General features: G+C 35.5%; 2 pseudogenes; one reads left to right on the top strand and one right to left on the bottom strand.

Annotated features, from left to right (window-relative positions):
• The first annotated feature begins 3,373 nt into the window (after positions 1-3,373).
• LOC149544863 (serine carboxypeptidase-like 45) lies at positions 3,374-6,575 on the top strand (annotated as a pseudogene).
• Positions 6,576-9,419: 2,844 nt separating this feature from the next.
• LOC149544862 (uncharacterized) lies at positions 9,420-10,971 on the bottom strand (annotated as a pseudogene).
• Positions 10,972-13,317: the final 2,346 nt, after the last annotated feature.

Here is a 13,317-nt window from a genome sequence, read left to right as displayed (position 1 = left end):
GATGGTTCATAACCAACTCTAACCCTTAAAACTTAACTACAGTTAGAAAAACCCAACTAGAGTTAATTCTAAAGTTGATTTTTTTACAAAATACATCAATAAAATTCTAAGACAACTTTAGACAAAAATACTTCTAACTTTTAATTCCCTGAACTCATTCCATGATCTGTAGGTGCTACCAGCAACTGAGTCAAGTCTGCCTTCCAATTCCACACATTGAACTGCGAGCGGATGTACTCCTGCATGGGCTAGAAAATTTTCTAGCATTCGATGTGCCAGGGGTGATTTATCTTCTTTGCTCATCATTTTCTAAAAGTTTGCAACTTCTAAATGCCCCATCTTTGTGTTCAATATTTCAAGAAGCGTGCTTTTCAGTATTGCAGGAGGTTCTTTACCTTGAAATTGATACCTCATATTGTCACCTGTCATAGGCTGTCTTGGCAATAGTGCGGAGTCAATAGCCACTTTTTTTTATATCAAACTTGATGTTAAATCTTCTTCAATTATAAATATTCACCAAAATCTTTACTTCACTTTGAGAATCCAACTTTTAGATGCACAAAAGCCATTTCGTCAAACAATATGAGCACACCTTTGACTTGGCATTTTGTCAAATAGTTTACATGCATTTATATTTCTAGTGGACTTTTGCCAGCTATAGACTATTTCAGATTTTCCCACTATGCATTTCCATCTAACCTCTCCATCTCTTATACTCAGATAGATGCTTGTATTGCCAAAAATATGCCTTCATCATTGCCTTGAGTGTTCATGAGATGTTTTTCAATCCATTATCAATGCCATTTGTTTCACTTTTTCTATACAATGCACCCGTCTTATATGCGATAGAGGTATTTTGTCAAACAATTCAGTAGCTCTGTTTTATGAATGTAGATGTCCCTAGACTTGACATTTCGTCAAACGGTTAGACACATCTTGGAGCTTCACATTTGAGATGTATTGAGATTTACTCTCCAACCAGCTTTTCTAAATAATATAAGAATATGATCAATGGTCAAACAACTATCTACGCATTGCCCTCTTACAAATTATGAATCAAATCATTCATATGTGTGGCTGTAATTCTATCTAGGAGAGCAAAAGATTGAATTGGTTGTATTAGCTCGGAGTGACAGCGATGAAGAATGGGAAGATTACTGACTTCTATTGTCACCACACATTAAATTGAAGCATGTTTTAAATACAGCTCTTCTCTCATCTCAGGCAAAGGTGCAATGTGATCAAAGGCTCCTTCGCGGGTCAAGCTATCTCCAAGTCTGCAAGTGATTCTTTCAAATTATTGGCAAGAAACACCTTTTGTTAGAAGCTGCAACGTAGCTTAAGGCTTTAGCAAATATTTCTGATGGATGCACTCGTCCTTCCAAGTTACCAGAGATAACTCTTAATCCACGGGAATGTTCATTATAAGTTTTTTACATTCTCCACAGGCTCTGCATATCACTCAGTAGTTCTTGTTCTTGATCTACTTTTCTTGAAGATGTGAAACCAAAACATACGCGTTCAATTGACAGCAAATACATTTTTATGGTATCACCTTCAATGTTTGGCGTGCTAGTTTTACTTGTCAACTCGCAAGTCTGCACTTACATGTGTGGCTGAGGATATAAATTGAATCAACTATCTCCAAGCCACAGGTCCACGTTAATGAAGACGCAGGTCCATGTTGAGTACCCCCTTTTTAAATGCCATGCAGACTATATGAGTTGCGATTTATATGCATTCAGTCAAGCATCTCACACACTTTGTTAAGGCGTTTAGTTAAATGGTTTTTATTCTTTCTATGCCCACGACTACCAACAAGAGTGGGAAGCTTTGTCTGAGATCTAACCAGGCCACAAATTACAAAGAAAACAATGCACATTCCTTTGTTCACACCATTACCATTTAAGTTTTCTGACACATTTCTCATGCTATCACCTCTTCAAACAACCCATTTGCTGGTATATTTATCTAACTGCAGATCTTGACTCACATGGATGGCTGAGTAACATATATTCAAAATAATATGGCACTGTGAAACCACAGTTCATGTTGCTCTAACTTGGGTTTTCTTTTCTCATTGTCACCTTTAAATTCATTCTAGTTGACTTGTGAAGTTTATTTCCAGCCAGGAGTTATTTTAAGGTTAGAGTTTGGGCTAGAATTGTTTGAGTTAGGATTAGGTCAAAAAGTTGGAGTACGGGGAGAGAGAGTATGACTAGTACGTGGAGAGAGAAAAATTGAGTGTGAAAACTCAAACCATGTACTTCTCTCTAAAAGGTTCTAATACATGGAGAGAGAAAAGTTGGAAAAGAGAGAGAGTGAAAACCCAAACCAAAACCTTAACCCGTACTTCTCTCTAAAGGTTTTAGTATGTAGAGAGAGAAAAGTACGGGGGGAGAGAAAGTTTAATTTTTCTTTATGACTAATCTCTCTCTCTCTCCGATTAATTAATTTAATTAAAACATTAAAATTTTTCGTAAAATGTCTGGGTAACAAGTATTTACAAAAAAAGTAAATAGAAAAACCTGGCATTCACTATTTCCCAAGGTCTATATCCCACTCGTTGCCCTCCTAGATCGCTGCCAATGCCCCGTCGTCTCCTTCATTCCAATTGTGAGCTCCATTACCATATCTGGAGGGGATTTCTCCTCAGAGACTCCAGGAGTGTGATAATAATCGATGGGTTCTTCTCCCACAAAATAGGCTCAAATCCACCAGTATTAACAACCTCAAGTGGGGACAAGCACCCTCTTTTTGCCAATCCATAACTGTTTTAAATAAAGAAAGCCCTCCCTTGAGAACTACGTAACTGACCCCATTTTCATTTCCTTTGTTTCCACATATAATATGTTAATCTTAACTAATCATGTGTTTGATTACATAAATAGAATACCAATTTAATTGATTTGTTTAACAAAATCTATGTGGCAAGTAATTTTTATTTATTTTTCATTTTATTCGGTTGTGGGAAATTCAGTTGACATAATTCCTATTGGGTACATTATTACATTTATCAATGGTTGCTATATTTCAAGTTGCCTTAGGTGAGACTGAATCTGATCTGATTACCAAGTTGCCAGGCCAAACGCAAGATATTAGCTTCAATTAGTATAGTGGGTATATCACCACAGACAATGTAAATGGAAGAGCCTTATTTTATTACTTTCAGGAGGCAGAGAAAAATCCTACATCGAGCCCATTGATCCTATGCTTTAGTGGAGGTAAGAACAATTAATTTGTTTTTTTATAGATACATCTATCTGCTTGTGGCTGTTAGATTTTATATTGTATACGACATTTAATGTCTTCGTTTATGAATGTCAGATTGAATTGAAATTGTCCAATCATTGCAAGGCCAAGATGGTCATCACTTGGTTTTGGAGCATTCATGGAGCATGGTCCTTTCAAGCCCATTAGTGGAGGCCTTTTCGAGAAAAAAAAACACTCTTGGAATAAAGGTAATATTCACAAAATTGTGCAATTATTGGCAAAAGTCTACCTTGCTTAGAAGCTTGGTTAGTACAATTTTTCAACGATGTAGGAGAATTCCCATATTGAAGGAGTGGATAGAGTGGATCAACCCTTCATATCAAAATACAATCATACAAATTGAAAATAAACACAGAAAAATTATAAATTTATATTCATTGTCCCTTGTCTAAGAACCAAATACATCCCACTTCTTTATATCGGACATTTATATGAATTCTCTAGAACTTGTTACATTCTATCTAGCTAGAAGAAGAATCTACAATGGAGGGGCTCCAAAAGTTCTATATATAATGTTCTATAGACAATTTGTTCTGTGGTAAAAATTACTACCTACCAACACATATGAACTTTCAAACGCAAGATTATCATAAGCTAAAATTATGTTTGGCCTTTTGGAAGTGACATTGAAAATCCTTTTCCTTCTACCTTCTATTCTCCTTGCAAGAATCTTGTAGCTGATATAGAATTTTTTTGTGGGCAGAATCAAACATGTTGTATGTAGAGAGTCCTGCTGGATTGGGATTCTCATATTCAAATACTACTTCAGGCAATAATTCAAATGATATACAAGCTGGTATGGCTAACGTGCCCCTTCCTATTATACTGCATGTTTTGAGTACATACCTAGTGGCTGTTTGATAGTACTAATTGTAAAAATATGCTTAAAACAAATCAATGGCATGTCTGATGTTACAACTCAAGACAATTTGAACTTCCTTGTTGATTGATTGGAGAAATTTCCCAAGCTAAAGGATGGAGACATTTACTTAGCAGGAGAGAGCTTTGCAGTTATGCACATATCTCCTTTCATTGTATATATCCAAGCATTCTGAATTGCATGACCTTACTAATCAGGTATGATGTTTGTAATAGATTATAATTAGGTATCTTTCTTTGAGATTAAATGACTCATATAACTAGTCATTCACAAGAATACATCACTTGTGAACTCGAATTGCATCAATGAACCATCTACCATGAGTGGTGTATTGTAAGAACCCATCAGTTATGAGCTTTGACAATCCATTTGGCAGTTAAAAGGAAGGTTAATTGCAGTGTTCTTGAGAATCTATGAAACTATAGAATTATTCATCTAGTTTGTTTCAATGATACCTGCATGCATTAAGGCTCATAATCTGATGTAATCTTCAATCACTAAAAATGAAAATTAATCAATGAAGGAAACGATATGAAATAAGCAATAAAAACTATTTATTTTATATCATTATTGCAGGACACTACGTACCCCTATTGGCAAGCCTTGTGGCGGATTACAACAAAAGGCCAAATATCACACCCATAAAGCTATAAGCATTACTTGTATGTTTGATCTTGCATAATCATTCTAGAATGTTGAATTGTCTTATTAAAAAGTCGATTAAGTTGTCTCAACCACATGCATGCAACTTTGTATAAAACTAATAACCCGCGTGGACTCTAAATTGATGTTCGCAGATAGGGAATCCCCTTCTGGATTTGGAGATAAGTGTAAAAAATGGAGAATACTTGTAGTCAAATGGTTTAATATCAGATAGCTCATACTTAATGGATCAAATTGTGTGTAACAACTCAAGATATTTGAATGAATACTACCAAGATAATGGTCATAAGCTTGTAATGACATGAACAACAATATAACAGCTGATATAGGAGATGCACTGGATATACATGATGTCACATTAGGTGAATGCTTATCTGACATTTCAACTCAAGCAATGCCATCAAGAGATCAGGGAAAGATTCATACCATGGTAAACTCTTAGCACTACCTTTTTCATCTTTTAAACTAAAAAGGAACATTGCACTCTTATCTTATTTAATCAATACGAAAGAAAATCTATCAAAGCCCAACTAAAGTTTTGCTCGGAGTGGCTGAGAAGAGTTACATATGATGATATAAATAATCTACCTGCACCTAACCTAATTAGGCATTTCAACATATGTTTTTCTTGACACAATTTTGTTCATCTTACTTTGCTTGGCTACTATTTCTCATCAGTCTTTGCAGAAAATAAATAAAATTGATCTTTGCATGAGAGATAAGATAGTGACTTATTTGAACAGAGAGGTGCAAAAGCACTTCGTGCCAATACAACTAACCTTCCTTATCATTGGGTCCCTGCGTGGGTATATCAGTTGCATTCCCAAATCTCTTGCAATTGAAATGTTTTTTGGTAAGATAATATAATTGTATTTTAAAACAAGATTTCAATCTCTTAAAGGTACAGTTAAATTTTTTAATACTAATAGCATAAATGGTTGGTCGATGTTGCTGGCTGGATATCCATTTCCAAATGTTATTTATATATATTTTTCCAAGTTTTTAGAGACTGTAATTGATTTTTCAAGACACCTCTAAGTACATCCCATTCCATTATAAAATATCCTTGTACCAAAATATGAACAGTTCATCTTGGTTCAAACGACATTATCCATGTACATACATAGACTATCTATTAAGAATTATACTCCTCATCAAGAAACCCATATTGATTAACATCATTTGATATACTAGGCCACTTTTCTACCAAGAAAACAACATGGCAAATGACATAAAGCCAGTGCTCGCTAAGCTTCTAGATGGCGGTCTACCCATTTTCCTATACAGGTGAAATCATTCATCAATGCCTACAATGCTTTAGAAATTGTAATAATTTGTGTCTTAATTAAAATAACTATTGGTTTTACAGTGGAGATCAAGATGTAGTGGTGCCACTTACAAGCATTATAACCATTGTTGACAATCTGGCTAAGGAATTGAAACTATTCAAACTCCTAAGCTATAGTCCATGGTTTGATAAAAAACAGGTGAGTTACATCAGCACTACTTACATCAAGAACCAAGAAATTAATAAGTCTTCCTTGATCATTATAAACAAGAAATATTATCATATAATCTTCATTGATTGAAGCAGGTTGCAGGATGGACTCAAGCATATGGGAGAGTAATAAATGGGAAAAACAAGAGCATTCTGATGTATGCAACTATGCGGGGAGCACTGCATGCTGTTCCATACACTTCTCCACTCTCTCTGTTTAGAGCTTTACTCACATGGATGCCTTTACCAACTAAGAATTAGAATATCCATGCTAACGTACCTATCAATCTGATAAGATTTGTTTTAAATTTATAATGAATAATTTGGACAAATGAGGTCAACCTATGGAAAATTGACTCATCGAAAACAAAAAATGTCTAGGAATATTAGCATGTAATTTGCTTCACTCAATTTAAACATTGTACATGAAAAATCCTTATGATGGTTCCAAGATCTCCATTTTTTTTTTGGAAAAAGAGGGGTAAAAATTTATTAAGACAGAAAGAAATACAACAAGGAGCTCAATCCTAAGCAACAAGTTCATCAAATTCTTGCACCATCTCAAAGGAAAGTTTCCCCCTATCCATAATATTCCAACCCGGAGCATGACTAGAAGCCCATTTGGATAAACAATCAGCAGCTCTGTTCCATTCATGAGGAATATAAGTAAACCTAATGAACTGAAAAGAGGTAGAAAAGAGAATAATCTGATTAACAACAGTGGCCAGCTGCCAACTAACATCCTCAAGTTCCTGTGAGGAAAGCAAGTTCACCACCACTTGGGAATCAGACTCGTAGATAATCTTACTCCATCCCCGCAAGCAACATTGTTCCACAACATATAAAATAGCCTAAGCTTCCAAGAGATTGTTAGTGTAATCACCCTTATGAACTGAGAAAAAGAATTCAACATCACCAGAATTGCAACGAGCCACTCCCCCAATACCAGCAGGGCCTGGATTCCCTCAGGAAGAACCATCAGTGTTAATTTTCAAAACTCCACAGGGAGGAGGAGTCCAATGCCCATCCCAATTCACTTGACCTTTCCTCTAATGTTGACGCTGCCTAAACACAGAAGGAAACCTTTGAGCTGCAGCCCCATCTTGAAGATGAAAATTGAGGCGATTGAATATAGCAAGATCAACCAAATTCATACCCCCATCTAGCTCACACTTCACTTGAATAGTTTCCTGAAGAGAATGTAAGATCTTCCACCAAAGATGCAAAACACCAAGTTGAACATCTTGGAAGATTCGATGATTCCTCTCCAGCCAGATATGCCAAAGCATGAACGATGGGCTAACAAAAAAAGTAGCATGGAGAGGAGAAGAGTTGGAGGGAGCATTGCCCAAGTGGGCCCAGAACTTAGGCAAAGAGGAAGCATGCCTACAAGAGCAACCCCAAGCACTCCACCAAAGGTGCCATAGTTGAATAGAATAGGAGCAATGGAAGAACAGATGGGAGACAAACTCCTCCCCATTACCACACAAAACACAATAAGAGGGGCCCTAAAATCCATGTTTACAAAGATTATCCCACATAAGACAGCAGTTGTGAGCCACTAGCCACATGAAAAAATTTCACTTGGACCAAGAAACTTTATTCCAAACTTGCTTCCACCAAAGGACCTCAGTATACCCAAATAATTGTCTAGTTATCTCCTGATACCTAGCACAGACATGATATTTACTAGATAAGGTACCTCCCCAAGCCAAAAACATCTGGACCTAGCAAAGAGGAACACTCTCTTGAGGCCAAAATCTGAGAAAGCTCTTGACGATCCACGTCTGTGCCTCTAGGAGGCCAATCAAAAGAATGCTTCCATCTGTAACCAACAACAGGTCCCAATTGATAAGGAGTCTTGTAATGGGCCACTTTATCCCATCCAGTGGCATGAAAAGAGTTACAAAAATTCTAAAAATGAGGGTACGTGAATAATATGGATGGGAATCCATCCCAAGCATCAAACCAAAACAAAGCCTTAGAACCTCCCTTACATATCTAGAAAAAACCCCTCTTGACTAACACCGCACTTGTCTTCAGAGTATGCCAGACCATTGAGCCATGACCTTCAAAAGGAAGTGCAGAATTAGAGCAATGATCAGCACCATAAAAATATTTATGAGTGATAATACGAGCTCAAAGTTGATGATGTCCAAAGCACCATCGCCAATAAAGTTTAGCAGCCAATGCTTGACTACTCAAGAGAGCTGATCGAAGACCAAGACCACCCTCCTTTTTAGGCCAACAAATAGTCTCCCAACTAATCAAGCTCCATTTAGTACTACGCAAATTACCATTCCAAAGGAATTTTTGAGAAAGAGCATCAAACTCCTTGAGAAAGTAAACAAACAAATATAAACAAATAGAAAAAAAATATACACAGTTAAATCCTAATAGCAATATCATAATTTGACTTATTGTGGAAATTATCTCCTACTTATCAAAATATAAACAAAATAAAATTTAAAATATGTTAAAAAAAACAAATGATGAATTCAATGAACTTCTAAGAGTGGTAATATATTTATATGGATTCCTATTAAACAAAAATAAAAATTCATAGAGTCAAATTGCGAAGCCATGGGAAAATAAATTTCAGGACCAAATCAACTCCCTGAAAGTATTTATGTTCCCAATTCTTTTTTAATATAAGCAATACCACAACTGCCACAAATCCTGCTCCATTTGACAGTCCCGCTACAATCTCATAACATACTATTTCCTTGCTCTCATACCACTCGCTTTCCTCACTCTACTCTTCTTCATTAATAGATGTAGAAATTGAACCAAGAGAAGGAGGTGAAGTAAATTCTGGCCAAGAGCATTCTTTTGGAAAGGGACATCCCCGTAAATTTGGATTGCCTAAATATGATGAACTGGAAAATGTTAGCAAGTGTCCTCCTTGTGGTATACCACTTGAAAGGTAGTTGTAGGAAAAATTGAGGGCTCTCAAATAATCCAAAGAACTAAGTCCTGTAGGAATTTTCCCAGTAAATTGATTTCTAGAAATATCTAATATTTCTAGCCATCTCATTTGAGAAATAGTATTTGGAATAGTACCAATGAGATTGTTCATGGAAAGGTTGAGAGAATTCAAGCCCTTCAACTTTCTGATGTCAGAAGGACTTCCCTATCCAACTGATTGTTTGAGAGGTCTATAACCATCGCCCTAAAAAAAATATATTTATAGTTCCCATCTCTACTTTCAAAATCTATAGTCAATCCAGTTTCATATGACAAGTTGTATGAAAACATAATAGATTCTCGATTTGGTTCTCCCAGCATTGTTTGTAAATTTCAAATGCTGCATGGTATAAATCCTGATAGGCGATTTGAAGAAAGGTCTAAGACACATAGGTGTTTCAGTTGTGCAATTTCTGCAGGAATACTACCTTCAAAATAATTCTTCCTCATTGATAGAACTCGCAACTATGAATATTTCCTATTGACTTTGGTGACCTTCCAACAAATTCTGCCCAACATCCAAAATAGCTAATTTTGTACAGTTTGACATAGAGGGAGGGAATAATCCACTCAACCTATTCTTCCTTAACAATAGTAACTGCAGGTGACTTAACCTACCAATTTCAGACGGCACCACTCCCGACAAATTATTATCTCCTAAATTCAAAATTTGAAGCTTAGAACAGTTGGCTAAGCTTGGAGGGATGCTCCCATTCAAATGATTGTTTTCCAGATTTAATCTGTTTAATGAAGAGCAATTCTGCAGCATTGAAGGAATCTTTCCCGTTAGCGAATTGTTGTTGAGCAGCAACACTTCCATACTAGATGGCCAAATTGATGGTACATGTCCGGATAATGCATTGTTAGACACATCCAGGACATACCTTTCCTCTGTAGCTGAAATTTTATGCGATAAGCAACCTTGCAGATTATTTGATGTGAGATTGATATAGTGAATACTCATATCCAACAGCCAAGAAGGAATTTCTACGGAAAGATTGTTGTAGGCTAACTCCAACTCTTCAAGTGAGTACTGAGTGGAAATCCACAATGGGATTTGACCATCGATCTTACATGATACCATAAATAAGCTTTTCAACTGGAATGAAGGAATCTAGGTGGGGCTGGAATTAAAAAAACCATTGGACAGGCTTAGATATTCTAATTTGCTAAGATTGTGAAAGAAAGCCCCTGAAATCATCTGATCGTTGATTAACGTGAGGAAGAGCTTTTCAAGTGAAGAAGGTAACAATGAGGAAGCAATACTCTGATTAAATGTATTCCTCTCAGCAAAGAGGCTAATAAGGGAAGTGAGCTTTCAAAATGACTAGGGGAGAGTTCCATATAGCTGGTTGTAAGCTAGATCCAAGTATTTCAATGAAGAGAAATGGCCTAAGGACTCTGGAATGCAACCATTAAAGTGATTCCAAGAAAGATCTAAGCCATGTAGATGAGTGAGATTAGATAGAGAAGTGGGAATGATTCCTGAGAGTTGATTATGGGACAGATATAATCTATTGAGAGATGAGAGGTTAGAGAGTGAGGAGGGAATGTTTCCATCGAAATTATTATAAGAAAGATCCAAGCTAATTAAAGAAGAGAGTTTGGAGAGAGAAGAAGGAATGCTATTATTGAATTGATTAGTAGAGAGATCTAACTTAGTTAAATAGGAGAGATTAGAGAGAAACATGGGAACATTTCTATAAGGAAGCAAAGGTGCACGGAATCGCTTCCTACGCTAATCTTTGAGAGGATGATTATGCAAATCAAAGTGACTATTGCAAAGATCTCAAGAAATGCATAATAACTTAATCAAAATAACAAAGAACACACAACACAATGATTACCATGGGGAAACCCTTCCGGGAGAAAAACCCCACCCTCCAAAACTCACACAATGTATTATCAAATCAAGATGATTACAATACACTTGCAATGCAAGTTCTTATAGGAGTGCATCACCACAACTCGAACTTGGAGAGACTCCTTCTAGCACTAGTCTTGCAAACTAAACTCAATTACACAAACACCTCCCCAAGCCCTCCTTTTATAGTGATTTTACAACCTGGAAACCACTTATGGTTTTACAAAACCATGGGCAAAACTACCATGCCACATGTTACCCATTTTTGACATTTACATTTCCAATATGGAAAAACAACCAAGTTAAAATAGTAATCTCGTCCACAATTTTGTCTCTTAGTCTAGACCCCCATAAAAGTCACAAAATGAGTCATCAAGGCTCTAAAAATGACCTACCTATATTCTACTATGGACAAGACTCATTTTAACAACTCACTAACCATTTTCCAATGCATAAACAAGTGGAAAACTTCCACAAACAAATTCTGGAATTTTCCAAGAAAGGATTGCAAGGTTGAGACACATGTTTCTCAACAGTTTTCTACAAATTGATTATTAAATTGAACTAGATGAATTAGAGAAGACATGTTTCCCAAGCAGTGAGGAAGAGTACCTGTTAATCCATTGCCAGAGGGTTTAAGGTTGCAAGAGAAGTGAGGGTGCACAAGCTCTCAGATAAGATGCCCCCTTCAGCTGAGACCCTAATTTCAACAGTGAGTACGTGATAGGTGATGTTATGGCAGGATATGCCCTCCCAAAGGTAGCAATCTCTTTCCCTCTCCCACGAAGTCAGATTAGTGTAAGAACCAGAAGAGACATTTAGGTGGGCTTTGAATTGAAGAAGAGCTTCCTTTTCCCTCTCAATACATCCGCTGCAGAAGCAGAGGAAAAATTGGAGAATAATAACAAAAGTATGTAGTGCCTGCCCCTAAGTCGCATTTCTGTCATCCTTGCCAAACTCTTTTAGGCCAATTTATGTTTGATGATTAGTATTATTATTTTAGAGATTATTAGATATTGTTTTACACTCAGTTTATTATATGATGGGATTACTCGGTACTCTATATTTCATGCATGTATGATGATTATTCAATGGTTTCAGTTATCGATGATGATTAGTTAGATGGTTTATTATTCCATGTGCTTTCTTATGGATACTTACCCCATACTGCATGTGTATGGTGTGCGTGTTTATTTTATTTATGTATGGTGTTTCTGATGTGGTTAAGGAAGGGAGTCGTAGTCACCTGCTAGTCGGGATCTACACGATGCACCACTTCCTGCCATTGTCTGTTTAGCTTAGAATATTGTGTTTGTACATGCGTGGATTTTATGCAGGTTGCAGGTACCGGGTATCGACTCCCCTGAATTGCCAGGATGAGCGTACCCTATCGCATTATCTCAATGGTAAAAGAGGGGAGATAAATTCTTAAGTCCAAATTCCATACCTTTAAGCCATTTGTCCTAATTGAAAATTAGGACAAGTATTTGAGTCAGTACCCTCCGGATGTGTCAAATGACGTTAATTCGTGATTATAACCATTTTGTTTGTTTTAGTATGTGCTTTGCAATGATGGGTTTTCGTATGTTGCTTTATGAGTCTTTGGTGTAATTTTTATTAATTAAGTCTAATTAAAAGATTAATTAATGATTTAATTTAATGAAAAAATTATTATGACATTTTAATATTTAATTAATTGAGAAATTAATTAAATAAAAAGAATTAAATTTGGTGATAAAAGTTAAAAGTTTAAATTTAGAACGTGATAATATTTATTTAATTTAATAATAAAATATTTAGAGTTCATTTTTAAATAAATGCTAAATATTATTATTATTTGAATTAATAAATATTTTATTAATTAAGTTTCTAAAATGAATTAAGAAGTGGAAAAGATATTAAATTATTAAAAAGATTCTACATTGCATGATGCGTGCATAAGTTTAAAATAAAAAAAATTAATTAAAAAGATTAATTAATGATTTAATTTAATAGAGAATTATTTTGATATCTTTAATATTTAATTAATTGAGAAATTAATTAAATAAAAGAACTAAATTTGGAGATTAAAGTTCAAAGATAAATTTAGAACATGATAATATTTATTTAATTTAATAATAATATATTTAGAGTTCATTTTTAAATAAATGCTAAATATTATTGTTAATTAAA

This window comes from Cupressus sempervirens, chromosome 8 (assembly GCF_028749045.1).
Source record: "Cupressus sempervirens isolate cs-2001-9-10 chromosome 8, ASM2874904v1, whole genome shotgun sequence".
Classification (NCBI taxonomy): domain Eukaryota; kingdom Viridiplantae; phylum Streptophyta; class Pinopsida; order Cupressales; family Cupressaceae; genus Cupressus; species Cupressus sempervirens.
The sequence above is the reverse complement of the archived record's forward strand: the minus strand, read 5'-3'. Positions and strand labels throughout refer to the sequence as shown.